We start from the raw sequence: 14,706 nt of genomic DNA on the forward strand, positions 1-14,706 counted from the left end.
TCTGTGTGTTTGTGTGTGTGTTTGGTGTTGGTGAACCATGGTTAGGCAATGAATCCTGGTTTGGAAAACATTAATATAGAGACACTTGTACATTAAGGATTTCTGGTAAGTTATTGTATACACAGGTCTGAAGCTAAGGTGAGAGTCATTAGCTAGAGGTATAGATTGGGAGTCTTTAGTAGGAACTCAATTTTTCTTTAGAGTAGCAGTGGGCTTTATTACAAAGACAAAGAAAGAAATGCCTCCTACCCTCCCCATGAAAGTTGTTGGCCATCACTGTGCTCCCAGGCAAGCTGGAGCATGCAAGCTTTGAGTGTGAAGTCCATCAAATCTGGAACTACAAATTCTGAAATCTTTTTCTTTCAGATTTGCAAACTTATAGGCAGAGGAAACCTGATAGGCAGAGACCCTTCAGCACCTTGACTCTTAGAGAATGTGTGTGTCCCTTGCTTGGTAATCCGTTTGCTTATTACAGCTACTTTCCAGGCCTGTCTAGAAACCCATGTTGTTCTCCTTGCTTTGTCTGTCTTGGGGCTAATGGACACTGACCTTTCCTGCAACAAGCCCTGCTCCTAGCTAGACTTTATAACTTAAGTCAAGAGAGTAAATGAGCTTGTCAATGGAGAGTGTGAGACTGAGAAGAAAGCAGTTCTAGAAAAAAGGAAGACTAATTCTCCATTATACTTAGTGTCAACTGCCACATCTTACCACTCAGCTGACCACTCACCTGGTCACTAGATTACCTAGCAATTCTCTGGGTTACCCAATAGCCTGTCAGAAAATTTCTCTTCTGCCTAAAGCCATGCTCACTTTGTTGTGTTTACAAATAAAAACCCTACCCAATTTGAACCTAAAACTCTTAACTGGGGAAACAGAACAAAGGAAACTATTATGTAGACATTTGGCCATTCAAAGCCTTAAGCAAAATTTGAGTATTATCAGGTCTCTGTATTATTATTATTAACAGCATTCTTCATCAAAAAGGTCTATACTTCTAAAAATACTTTGGTTCATACTTTGCATTGGTTCTCCATTCCCACTGCCCTGAGCTTGGATCTTGCTCCTCAGTTTCTCATTTCTACAGTAGCCTCCTAACTGGTCTCCATGTTTCTACTTCATTTACCTTGTTAACCAATTCCGAATAATTTCCCAAAATGCCTCTTTTGCAACCTCCATTTTTGCTAAAAAATTTCTGCCATGGAACTTCGCTTCCTGTAGGAATCAATCCAAATTCCTTAGCTGGTCATTCAAGGCTCCCCCATATCTGAAAATGCATTATTGATCCATTTAACCACTGCTGTCTCCTCAACACTCAACTCTCTCTTGCATGCATGCAGCATCATTTCTATGTTTTTACTTTTCTTCTATTGTTCTTTCCAATTAAATTTCTGTCTGGATAGTAGTCCAAATATTACCCTTCCTTAAAACCCAAATTTAGCTATTCTCCCACCCTAAAAATAAACTTTCTTAATTAGAAAAAAACAAAATAAACTTGTTTTCTTAATATCTACAGAATATCCCGTAAATTTTAAATGCAAAAACTTGAAGGGATCTCCAAATCATTTGACCTATGTCTCATCAAGCAAATGTATAAATTGACTCACCCCACAAGTTAAATTCACTTTACAATTTACTAATTGCAATCTTAAACTTTATGTTACACTCTAATATTTATTATGTTTGCCGGCATTGCCTTTGCAATTAGAGATAACTTCTCATCCCTGCCTGTCACTTATTTGGCATCCTTCTCAATACTCAGTACCCTGTTGAACTGAATTCAAACTGAATTCAGTTGCTTTTTAAAAATTCACTTAGATAGGCTTACCATCACAAGAAACCTGATGCTACATTATTTGAGGACTCAAACATTAATTTTCTAGATTTTTTTTCTTTCCCAAATTTGGATTTTCATGTGTCTCCCCCCGCCCCTCCCGCCCAAGTGAACACAACTGGTCAAAATAGATTGAGAATATAACCACAGTATTAGGCAGGGTTCCCATGGCTGGTAAAACTATTCCCACTTCAGAGAGGGAGGGAAAGGCACAAGATACCACTCAGTTTCTGCTTCTGAACACGAATCAGATGCCCGTGAATCTTCAGAATATGATGCTCAACCACTATGAAGCTTCACAGCATGGCAGCACCTTACTGTCCTTCTGAGATAATTTACATGTGACAGAAACAGCTACCAAGAATTCCTTGTTGCCTAAAGGGTTAAGAAGAGAATGTAGTCCTCTGGGCATCACTGATAAAAGTGAGATCAAAAAATAAATAAGCAAAACAATGCAAGATGTTTTATAGAAGTTCTACATGTAACATAAAAATATCCATATGCCTTTTTATTTTTCAAGTCTTAGTGACTCATTAAAACTATTATTCTATTTTTTTAAATATCAGGACAAAATCATTTAAACTTTATTCTATATATATTACCTATTATTGTTGTGGTGGTAATAAAAAAAAAATCCTCTCCAAGTCCCAGATGTTATATTTTGAAGGAATTTGTTTATTACTGATTTATTTATTTTGCCTCTTACAGTGTTTTTTAATCAAAATGTGTCTATATAGGAGATATTTCAAACCAAGCCATTTATCTTTTCTGGTATACAGAGTCATAGCCAACCACAACAGTAGATGTCAATCCCTAGACCAACAGCTCACACATGCTCAATACAAATGTTATAAATTCATACATAAAGTTTTAGAGTGTTTAATAAAAGCTTAATAGTTTTCTGACAAGCTTATTTCCAATTCTTGGTGTAGTTCATTTCCAAAATATCTGGACACATGTGGAAATGATGCCCTTTAAACACTGCCAACTTTTTACATCCACTACTCATAACTTCTTTGAGCTATTAAGGATGAAAAAAAAAATCCCATAAATCAAGATGACATGAAGGAAAAAAAAATCAGCTTAATGCAACAGAAAAACAATTTGTCCTTCCTACCAAAATAACCTAAGCTAACAACTGAAGAAACAGTTCTAAAAAATAAGAATATTGTTCAAATGTTTCCCTCTTTGAAATAATTTTGCTTAAAATAATTTCCACGTAAAAATATTTGACTGGTAAGAAGATTGTGCAAAGATGTAGTTCTTTATACTATGGTTGAGATTTATAGACCTTAACACCTTGAAGTTACTGAGCATTCACACTGAACTCAGTTGGAATAACCTGACAGGTTGCAGGTCAAACTCAAAACTGGGTAAACCTCCACTGATCTGGTCATCTTTCTACAATATGGCACATGGTTTGGGCCCATATGAGCAGCCTCAATACTCAAATAGGGTTAAAACCACCTGAGCAGATCAAACCAGGGAAATGATCCCCGCTTAGTATGTCCAATTCAACTTAGATTTGGAGGCACTAAGGTTCAACAACCCAAAAGTATTAAACAAGCAGAGAAAATAGGATCACAGCTCTATGACAATTTGCTTCAAGAGTGAAGCTTGTAGTCTAATCTGGGGGAAAAATGGGGTGGATGCTGTGTCTCATAGGATAGGGAAAAGGAAAGCTAAAAGGACAAATTCATCGCAGCTGATCTTATGGTCTTAACGTCTTCCTCACGATTTGAAAAATATTCAAAAATCACAAGAAAACCCCAGTGGGTAGATTTAAAAAGCCATTTTAAAGCCACAATAATTGTCTCCAAAATATATGCCAAAATAGTTGTTGTCTGGGTGTAAAGGGGCAGTTAAGGAGATGGTTAGGACTTTATGCCTCTCATATATAGGGCTTAATTGAAAACATTATTTTGATTGGATGGGAAAAACAAATAAAAAGAAGCAAATTAGATTCATATCCATAGTGTTGGCGTGAGCAGGACTGAAGCTATATTAGGACCTAAAACCACTGGGGCTGTAAAAGATTTCAAAAGGACACAGTTTTTCTCTTGGCATGCGTTTTTCTGAGTTCCCCCTAACATGGTTATTTGATATTTTGAATTTTGGTTATGGGGTAAGATGACATTATTTACATAAATGTAAAGTTGTTTTCCAGCCAGCCTGGAGCTGCAGACTTGCACATTACTTTCCAGATCCTGGGCACCAAGGATGATATCAATGAAGTTATGCTGATTCCACCCCAAATCAGGACCCTGACATAACATCGAGGACGAGAGCAGAAACCAGAAGGATCTTTGGTAAGACCTTGCACCTGGCTCTTGCATGGATCCCCCACAGCCTACATCTCCCTTCCTTCTGCTTTTCATTTCCCACATTGCATTCCCTCAGCCACTTCTTTAAAACCTCCTCAGTAAATCTGAGTCTTAGAGATTGCTTTAGTCTGGCCACTCTCCTTCAGGTTTACTGGAGAGATGGGTGAGCCTAACCTCTCTTCAGGTCACTGGTATTCCTGAATAAAAGCTGACTTCCATTTTCACCAACATTTGGCATTTGAATGGTTTGTTTTTGTCTGGGGGCAGGCAGTCAGACCTGTGCCTGGTATCAATAGTAGCTATATTCATCTGCTAGAGCTGCCGTAACAAAATATCACAGACTAGGTGGCTTAAACAACAGAAATTTATTTTCCCACAGTTCTAGGAAGGTAGAAGTTAAAGATCCAGGTGTCAACAGGTTTGGTGTCTTCTGAGACCTCTCTCCTTTCTCCCTTTGTCATCACATTGTCTTTCTCTGTTGGTATATTGTCTTTGTCCTAATCTCTTCTTAGGGTCCACCCATATGACCTCATTTTACCTTAATTACCTCTTTAAAGGCCCTATCTCCATGTATAGTCACATTTTGAGGTACTGAAGATTAGAACTTCAACATATAAATTTTGGATAGGAGAGGGAGGGGACACAATTCAGTTTGTAACAGTAGCTATCTACAAAAATTGAAGTAGAGACTTGAGGGAGCTCATATAGACAATTTGAATCAAACTTAATTTTGCTGACTGCTTCACAATAATCCAGGCAAATGTGCTACTTGAGAGCTTAAGTTATCCTGTAGCATAGAGCATAGTATCAGCTTTTGTTTCTCTGTATGCTGGTAAATTATTTCCAACCCTGTTTATGGCTATTGCATCCATATTTGTACTCTATAAAAGTGTACACTTCTTGGATCTGAAACTATGCAAATATTCTTAGGTAAACCAGGACTCTGATTTTTAAATCTGTGAAATGCAATGCATGAGTAGACAGTGAAATCAATTTAATGGATGATGCCATTGTTTAAATAAAAGATTTAAAATATTACAGTGTGCAAAATAATAAAATAAAATAATGAGTATAGAGGTGATGTCAGTGAATATAGTGGAGTAAAGATCCCTGAAAATTCTCTTCTCCCTAGAAGCAATGAAAACAATGGCAAAATTGTCAGAACCAACTTTTTCAGAACTCTAGAAATTAAAAGTTTGCTGCAAACTGAGGAGCTGGCCAAATCGCAGTAAAAACAGTAAACTTTGTGGCATTTTAATTTGCCTTGTTCTCATCCCTCCATCCCACCCTTGCAGTAAACTTGAAAACCAAAAGCTACACTCAGTAAATTCAGCAGACTGGCAACTACCAGAAGGGGCCCAACAAAACTGAGGTTCGAACTTTCTCAAACCACATTCCCAGATAATTGTCATTATTTGACCTGTCTGGTGGTTCCCTGGAAGAAAGTACTCACAAAGCTGAGAAATGATTGGAGCTTGCCTAGTGAAAACAGCCTTTTCCCTAAGGTCACTTCTTAAAAACAATCAGAGGCAATGGTCACGGATCATATATGCCTGAGACAGTAGATAGCAACTGGGGCAAACAATGTACTAACAAGAAAGCTTAAGAGGAGATGCTGGGGAATGTGGTGTCATAGCAAGCTTTGGAAGTTCTGGGACTCTAGAAGGCTGTGTGCTGCAGAGGGCTGGTCATGTGCCTGGAGCTGTGTACATGCTCAGGAAAGGCCTGAGAAGGCCCTAAGCTCTCACCTCTGGCTGGCCTTGAATCTCTATACAAGTAGGAAGTTGCATGCCCCAAAACACAGTCCTGCAAAAACCACTGAATTGTACACTTTTAAATGGTGAATTTTGTGGTATGTGAATTATATCTTAATAAAAAAAAAAAGCTATGAGTCATTTATCTGAAATTCAAAAAAATAAAAATAAAAATAAATAAAAGTTGGTAGCACTGACATAATATTGATTGAAAGAAGCCAGATACTTCACTCAAATATAATTCAAAAATAGGCAGAACTAATATATATTGATAAAGCTCCATGTACTCATAGTATTTACCTCTGCAGGAGTTGTGGACTATAAGGAAACTTGAGAAAGCCTCTTGGATCCTAGAAAGGTTGTATCTCAATCTCGATTGAGTCTGTTATAACATGGGGGGTATTATGCACCTCCATGTACAAATTTGTCAGGTTGCACACTTAGAATTTGTGTGTTTCACTGTATGAGTTATACCTCAATAAAAAATGAAAAAAATTAATATAACGAGTATAAATATTGTTTTGTAAAAATTTTGCTGTAGTTGACTATAAATGTATGCACATAACTAGGTCATGAGGTAAAAAATGTTTATTTCTGGGGCATAATAAAAATGTTTGAAAATCCTCAACTAAAATATTAGAATTCTGTGAGGAACTTAGACAATTTGTACTTATCAGGCACATTTCTGGGAGCACAATTAAAACAAACCAGTAGTTGTGGGAAGTGTTCCTCTAATAAGTAAATCGATCACACAATGATTCAAAAGTACTCTAGCATCATCACTAACCCTCTGAACCCTAGCTTCAAACACCCTTCTTCATGAACCTTCTTTTGCCTCCAAAACCAAAAGTGATCTCTGGCTCTTCTAAACCTTACATTATTTTGTTGATATCTTCAATATAGTAGATGTACATCTGACATTAACCTGGCATAGTATTCATATATTACTTTCCTGATTATAAAATCCTGGAATCCAATAATTATATTATATTATTTCCTTCTTAATTTCCCATAAAGTTTGAGATATATATATATATATATATATATATATATACACTGAAGTTTGCTCTTAATATATATTGCACAAAAGAAATAATCAATGACTTTAAAATATATTCCTTAGAATTTCAAAACAGATATATAATAATACAACTAAATCTAATATTTAGGTAAAATAAAAGCTCATCAAACAAAAAGAAGCAAAAGAAGTTATGTGTGTAAGAGAGAGAGAGAGAGAGAGAGAGTGTGTGTGTGTGTGTGTGTGTGTGTGTGTGTGTGTATAAATGAATGTATGTATGTATATAATCTATTGGGCATGTATCTGGAAGTTTAGAACTATCGTTCATTAGCAGGCTAAAGTGATTACTGGATTGAGAGTTCAAAAGTCCCCTTTTCCATTCTGTACCTTACAGATGGGTTGCCAAACTATGTTCATAGTTCACTAGTGTCAGAGAGAGCTGAGGAAAATCATAAGAACACAAAGATTTTACCACAGAATGAGAACAAAGGACTTTGACTCTTCAGTGGAATAAGGCAAGCCTGTATCATAATTTGGTTTGGAGATACTCAGGAAATTACAGATATAGAGCTACTGCATGTAGCTAGATCAAATACTTTTTTATGTATGTATTTTTTAAAAAATAATAAAACCAAAATCTGTCTCTCTGTAATTGAACCTTATCCTTTATGTGATGTTTTGTGATGGAGACAGTAAATCACAGAATCCGGATAGGAATAAAATATGTGTTTCTTCCAGGCTGTGACTTGCATAGGCAGCTCATGGGCTGACAGTTTAAACTGCTTGTCATCTCTCTTGTTGGTTATGGTGGCTTCTCTTTGCTGATTGACTGTAATTGATTGACCAGTGGGTGGTGAACAGCAGGACAGTGAGACCACACAGCCTTAACAGCAGTGAGGAAGCACTTCAGACATTTTCCAAGATCTCAAGTTGTCTAGTGTTTATTTTCATTCAAAGGCACACATGTAACTGCTCAATCTTAGAAAAGAAAATTCCATTTGAAAAGCAGAATTCTTACAAAAACATATGCCTAGTCAAAATTCTAGGAATATCAAAAATACTCATTCTATTGTAATCTCTTCATGCCTTAATTTAAGCATTTTCAATTGTGAACCTACTACTTGGCTGAATTATTTTGCACAAATTTTTAGTAAATAATAACAGTCTGGCTTCCCCCAACACCATCATCTCACTTTCACAATGATAAAATTGGTAATTTAGAAAAGGTAAGAATCAACCTTCATAGAAGGTTATCTACATACCCATTCATTGCATTAAAACAAAACAAAACCCCAAAAAAGGGTAGAAAAAAGGGTAAGGAAGACTCTCTGAGGTTCAAAAACTCACAATGACAGCATAGAAAGACAGGTGAGTGCCTAGCCAAGATCAGCTTAGAGCCAGGAGAGGCTTTTTACTGCAGGAAAAAGGTAGGCAAGGAGAATCCCAAATAGTCCCTATTTGGATAAGAGATCCCTGCAGTCCAAGCTTCAAAATTGCTACACAACCCTGGCAGGCCATGAATTCAGTGTGAGGAGCTGCTTAAAGCCCATGCAACTACACTAATCCTGAGAAGGAGTTCACATTGAGTCTTTGGGTTCTGGGTTGCACGGGATGTTGCAATTTGGGGATCAGAGCCAACACCCAAATGCTCACTGCTGAATTCTACCAAACTTTAAAAGAGGAATTAATACCAATTCTTCTCAAACTATTCCAAAAACTCAAAGCAGAGTGTATTTTCCCAAACTCACTCAGTGAGTATCCCAGGGATGCAAGGATGGTTTGACATATACAAATCAATAAACATGATACATCATGTCAACAGAATGAAGGAAAAAAAAAAACCATATGATCATTTCAATAGATGCAAAAAAACCATTTGATAAAATCTAACACCACTTCATGATAAAAACACTCAATAAACTAGATATAGAAAGAATATACTTCAACACGATAAAGGCCATATATGACAAACCCATGGCTAATATCATATTGAATGGACAAAAATTGGAGGCTTTCCTCTAAAATCCAGAACAAGACAACGATGCCTACTTTCCCCACTCTTATTCAACATAGTACTGGAAGTTCTAGCCAGTGCAAAAAGGTAAGAGAAAACAATAAAGGGCATCCAGATTGGAAAGGAGGAAGTCAAACTATCCCTGTTTGCAGATGACATGATCATACATATAGAAAACCCTAAAGACTCTACTAAAAAATTACCAGAAACAAAAATGAATTCAGTATAGTGGCAGGATACAAAATCAACACACTAAAATCAGTAGCCTTCCGGGCCAGCCCATGGCTCACTCAGGAGAGTTCAGTGCTGATAACACCAAGGCCACGGGTTCGGATCCCATATAGGGATGGCCGGTTCAGTCACTGGCTGAGTGTGGTGCTGACAACACCAAGCCAAGGGTTAAGATCCCCTTACTGGTCATCTTTAAAAAATAAAATAAAATAAAATCAGTAGCCTTCCTACATGCCAATAATGAAATAGCTGAAAAAGAAACCAAAAAATAATCTCATTCACAGTAGCAACCAAACATAAAATGAAATATGTAGGAGTAAATTTAAGAAAGGAAGCAAAAGACCTCTACAATAAAAACTATAAAACATTCGTGAAAAAAACTGAGGAGGACACAAATAAATGGAACTATATCCCATGTTAGTGAGTTGGAAGAATTAACATCATCAAAAATGTTCATTTTACCAAAAGTAATCTACACATTCAATGCCATTTCCATCAAAATATCAATGACATTCTTCACAGAAATAGAAGAAACTATTTTAAAATCTCTATGGAACCACAGAAGACCCCATATAACTAAAGCAATCTTGAACAAAATGAACAAAGTTGGAGGCATCACACTCCCCAACTTCAAAATATACTGTAAACTTAAAGTAACCAAAAGTGCACAGTGCTGTCATAAAAACAGACAAATTGACCAATGAAAAAGAAAAGAGAGCACAGAAACAAACCCACACATTTATAGCCAACTGATTTTCAGCAAAGGAGCCAAGAATACATGGTGAAAAGAGAAAGTCTCTTCAATAAATGGAGCTAGGAAAACTGAATGTCCACATGCAAAAGATTGAAACTAGATCCTTATCTCTCACCATACACAAAAAAATCAACTTAAAATGGATGAAAGACCTAAATTAAAACTTGAAACTATGGAACTACTAGAAGAAAACATAGGGGAAACATTACACAAAATGGGAGTAGGCAGTGCTTTTTTGAAGGAAACTATAAAGGCAGAGGCAACCCAAGCAAATATACACAAATGAGACTACATAAAACTAACAAGCTTCTTCACAGCAAGAGACACTATCAACAAATTGAAGAGACAACTTACAGAATGGGAGAAAGTATTTGCAAACTACACATCAGAAAAGGGGCTAATATGCAGAATACGTAGGGAATTCAAACAATTCAACAGCAAAAAACAAAAATTTAAAAAGTGGGCAAAGGACCTGAATTTCTCAAAAAAAGACATACAAAGGGCTAAAAAACACATGAAAAAATTTTCAACACTGCTAATCATGAGGGAAATACAAATTAAAACCTCAATGAGGGGCCGGCCCTGTGGCTCACTCGGGAGAGTGTGGCACTGGTAGCGCCAAGGCCGCAGTTTCGGATCCTATATAGGGATGGCCGGTGTGCTCACTGGCTGAGTGTGGTGCAGAGGGTTGCAATCCCCTTACCAGTCAGGAAAAAAAAAAAAAAAAACCTCAATGAGATGTCACCCTATCCCAGTTAAAACGGTTATTACCAACAAGACAGAAAATAATAAATGCTAGCAAGGTTGCAGAGAAAAGCAAACCCTTCTACACTGTTGGTGGAAACGTAAATTGGTACAGCCACTGTGAAAAACAGTACTGAGGTTTTTCAGAGAGCTAGAAATAGATCTACCTTAAGACTCAGCTATATACCACTACTACGCATTCACCCAAAGGAAATTAAATCAATACATCAAAAAGACACCTGCACTCCCATGTTCATCACAATGTTTTTCACATTAGCCAAGAGATTGGATCAACCTAAATGCCCATCGATAGATGAATAATAAAAAAAGAACCTGTGGTATATATACACAGTGGAATACTATTCATTTATAAAAAGAAATGATATCCTACCATTTGCAGCAACATGGACAGAACTGGAAACCATCTTGTCAAGTGAAGTAAGTCAGGCACAGAAAGATAAATACCACATGATATCACTCATATGCGAAATCTTTTTTTAAAAAAAGTGGCTTTCATAGATATAGCAAGTAGAATAATGGTTACCAGAGGCAGGGAGGGGGAGGAGGAGAGGAGAAGCAGTGCTGACTTTTGAGGAAGATTTTCTCAACAATACTAAGTGCCTGTACATGGTAGGGAATATAGAATGTTCATCAAATACCTTAATAATTGGCCTATTTTGGACTAGCCTTTGGGATAAAAGGCATACTATTTTTGAACTCTAGGTGAACTAGAATGCTAAAAACATGACACAGTTTAATTTCAAGGCCCATAAGTGGCATGGCCAGGGCTGGCTGATAAGACTGGAACAGTATCAGCGTAAGCTGAAAAAGTTTCACCAGTGATAAGACACCAGGAGTCACCCTGAGAGAGAGTCAAAGGTTGATGTATTCAATTTGTCAGGAGTAAACAGGGTCAATGCCCCACACAGTGTGGCCTCCTTCTTTACAAAACAAATGGGTTGACTTTGGAAGTAATCACAAGTCCAACATAATGTGGTAGTTTCTGCATCAGAAACATAGAATCATTTGCTATGTGCCCAGTCTATGATGGCAGCTATATCGTCATGTCTACTGCCATAATGGATCCAGGTAGCAGTGTCAGTGACCTGAGTGGTACAGAGTTTATCAACTGCCTGATTCCATTTGGTCTCATCAGACAATAGGAGATCCGCATGGCCCTGAAGGGAAGTGTCTTTAATCTGCCAGGCTGAGGTCTTCCAAGCGGCAAACCAGAAGGCTGGATCACTAACAATAGCCCAAGACTCAATAGAAATGTAGCAAGGTTCATGAAAAGCAGGATGGACCAGGACCGTGAGGACTGCCTTGAGGTTTCTCACCAAGAGGATTGGCCGTGTCAGCTTTTGGTTTCACAGAACTGACCTTGAGGCTGAACAGTGGCAACCGCCCAATGGACACCCTTCAGTTTCAACTGAAAGCTGAAGTTTCAGGGCACCAGGCCCAGGCATTTAGGGAACCTCTGTGAATCTGGGTTCCATTGTTCCAGCTGTTTTACATCTGGCAGTGGAGTGAGGGATAATTTTCTCCCAAAGAATAAAATTACTTTTTAATGTAAAACTGAGATGCCACTGAGGCCAGCCTAGCTGCACTAATGAATATGCTACTGCCACTTGACTAGCGAGGCCTATGGGGTCCTAATTACTTTGTTAGTCAAGTTCAAAATAGAGATGCCAAACCAGAAAACCATAAGGTCTCTGTGAGTAAGGCACTCGATTTCAACAAGAGCCTAGTAGTAGCAGGCCAATAACTATATTTCAAAAGGGGTGTACTTGGTGGCTGTAGCAGGCAGATGGCCCTGTTTCCCTGAGAAATAGACCGAGTCCTCCTGCAGCCTTGGAGTCCTTAAAATTGTGATTTCTCTTTCTTCTCTGGGGAATTTTTTTATTGTTTCTGCTAGAGCACCTTGGAAGAGACAGTACATTTAGCAGTCACTGAGTGAGAGAAGCCGCTCTGGCACTTATGGGGCTCACTGCCCCATTGTCATGGTCACATCCTTTTCTCCTCCTGCCTGGAGGAAAGTGAGCAATAATCAAGACAGCTTGTTTCAGCTTCACCTCTCACTGCCTGGCCTCCTTAACAGTTAGGACAAGGAGGGACCCTTACTCTGCCCCTCCTACTCTTGCTCACCACTTGGGTAAGTTCATTTCCACCAGATTCCAAGAGTCCTCTCATCTTTGAACCCAACCTTCTAAATTCTTGTCTTTTCTCTACCAGAAAGCCAGTGTCTAATCCTTGCCAGTTTCAGGTTCTAATCCTTGTCACCAAAACTGTTGTCTGAAATGTTATTTTATCTTCCTTACAGACTAATGTTAGCCTATTACTCTTTCAAGGATAGTGACAGAAGAAACAAGATTTCTGGGCCAGAGACAGAAGAACTTATTACTCACAGCACAGCAAGGAGCATAAGCATCAGTATGTTTGCTTTGGTTCCCCTTGTCCCCAAGTTCCATGACGGTGAGGATGAGGCCCCAAATGAATGCTGCATGTGTGGGCTGGGTTTACATTGCAGCTGAGCAACATTTTGGAAACCTTGCATTTTAAAACAAGCAGTAAGTGTGCTCGCTTCGGCAGCACATATACTAAAATTGGAACGATACAGAGAAGATTAGCATGGCCCCTGAGCAAGGATGACACGCAAATTCGTGAAGCATTCCATATTTTTCCAGAAATCAACCCACACACTTACTGCCATCTTATCTTTGACAAAGGCACCAAGCCTATTCACTGGGGAAGGGACTGCCTCTTCAGCAAGTGGTGCTGGGATAACTGGATATCGATATGCAGGAGAATGAAACTAGATCCATACCTCTCACCATATACTAAAATCAACTCAAAATGGATTAAGGATTTAAATATACACCCTGAGACAATAAAACTTCTTAAAGAAAACATAGGGGAAACACTTCAGGAAATAGGACTGGGCACAGACTTCATGAATACGACCCCAAAAGCACGGGCAACCAAAGGAAAAATAAACAAATGGGATTATATCAAACTAAAAAGCTTCTGCACAGCAAAAGAAACAATTAAAAGAGTTAAAAGACAACCAACAGAGTGGGAGAAAATATTTGCAAAATATACATCTGACAAAGGATTAATATCCAGAATATATAAGGAACTCAAACAACTTTACAAGAAGAAAACAAGCAACCCAATTAAAAAATGGGCAAAAGAGCTAAGTAGGCATTTCTCTAAGGAAGATATACAAATGGCCAACAGACATATGAAAAAATGCTCAACATCACTCAGCATCCGGGAAATGCAAATCAAAACCACATTGAGATACCATCTAACCCCAGTTAGGATGGCTAAAATCCAAAAGACTATGAACGATAAATGCTGACGAGGCTGCGGAGAAAAAGGAACTCTCATACATTGTTGGTGGGACTGCAAAATGGTGCAGCCTCTATGGAAAATGGTATGGAGGTTCCTTAAACAATTGCAAATAGATCTACCATACGACCCAGCCATCCCACTGTTGGGAATATACCCAGAGGAATGGAAATCATCAAGTCGAACGTATACCTGTTCCCCAATGTTCATCGCAGCACTCTTTACAATAGCCAAGAGTTGGAACCAGCCCAAATGCCCATCATCAGATGAGTGGATACGGAAAATGTGGTACATCTACACAATGGAATACTACTCAGCTATAAAAACGAATGAAATACTGGCATTTGCAACAACATGGATGGACCTTGAGAGAATTATATTAAGTGAAACTAGTCAGGCACAGAAAGAGAAATACCACATGTTCTCACTTATTGGAGGGAGCTAAAAATTAATATATAAATTCACACACACACATACACACACACACACACAAACCGGGGGGGGGGGAAGAAGATATAACAACCACAATTATTTGAAGTTGATACAACAAACAAACAGAAAGGACATTGTTGGGGGGAGGGGGGGAGGGAGAAGGGAGGGAGGTTTTGGTGATGGGGAGCATTAATCAGCTACAATGTATATCGACAAAATAAAATTAAAAAAAATAAAATAAAATTAAAAAAAA

The 14,706-nt window shown here is 38.1% G+C and overlaps 1 non-coding gene across 1 annotated transcript; it reads left to right on the forward strand.

Moving 5' to 3' along the window:
• The first annotated feature begins 13,243 nt into the window (after positions 1-13,243).
• On the forward strand, positions 13,244-13,350 carry LOC134371284 (U6 spliceosomal RNA). Its single transcript, XR_010022725.1, has one exon. It is a non-coding gene; the product is annotated as a U6 spliceosomal RNA (small nuclear RNA).
• The last annotated feature ends 1,356 nt before the right edge of the window (positions 13,351-14,706 follow it).

The sequence above is a fragment of the Cynocephalus volans genome, chromosome 2 (genome assembly GCF_027409185.1).
Source record: "Cynocephalus volans isolate mCynVol1 chromosome 2, mCynVol1.pri, whole genome shotgun sequence".
In the NCBI taxonomy this organism is placed as follows: Eukaryota; Metazoa; Chordata; class Mammalia; order Dermoptera; family Cynocephalidae; genus Cynocephalus; species Cynocephalus volans.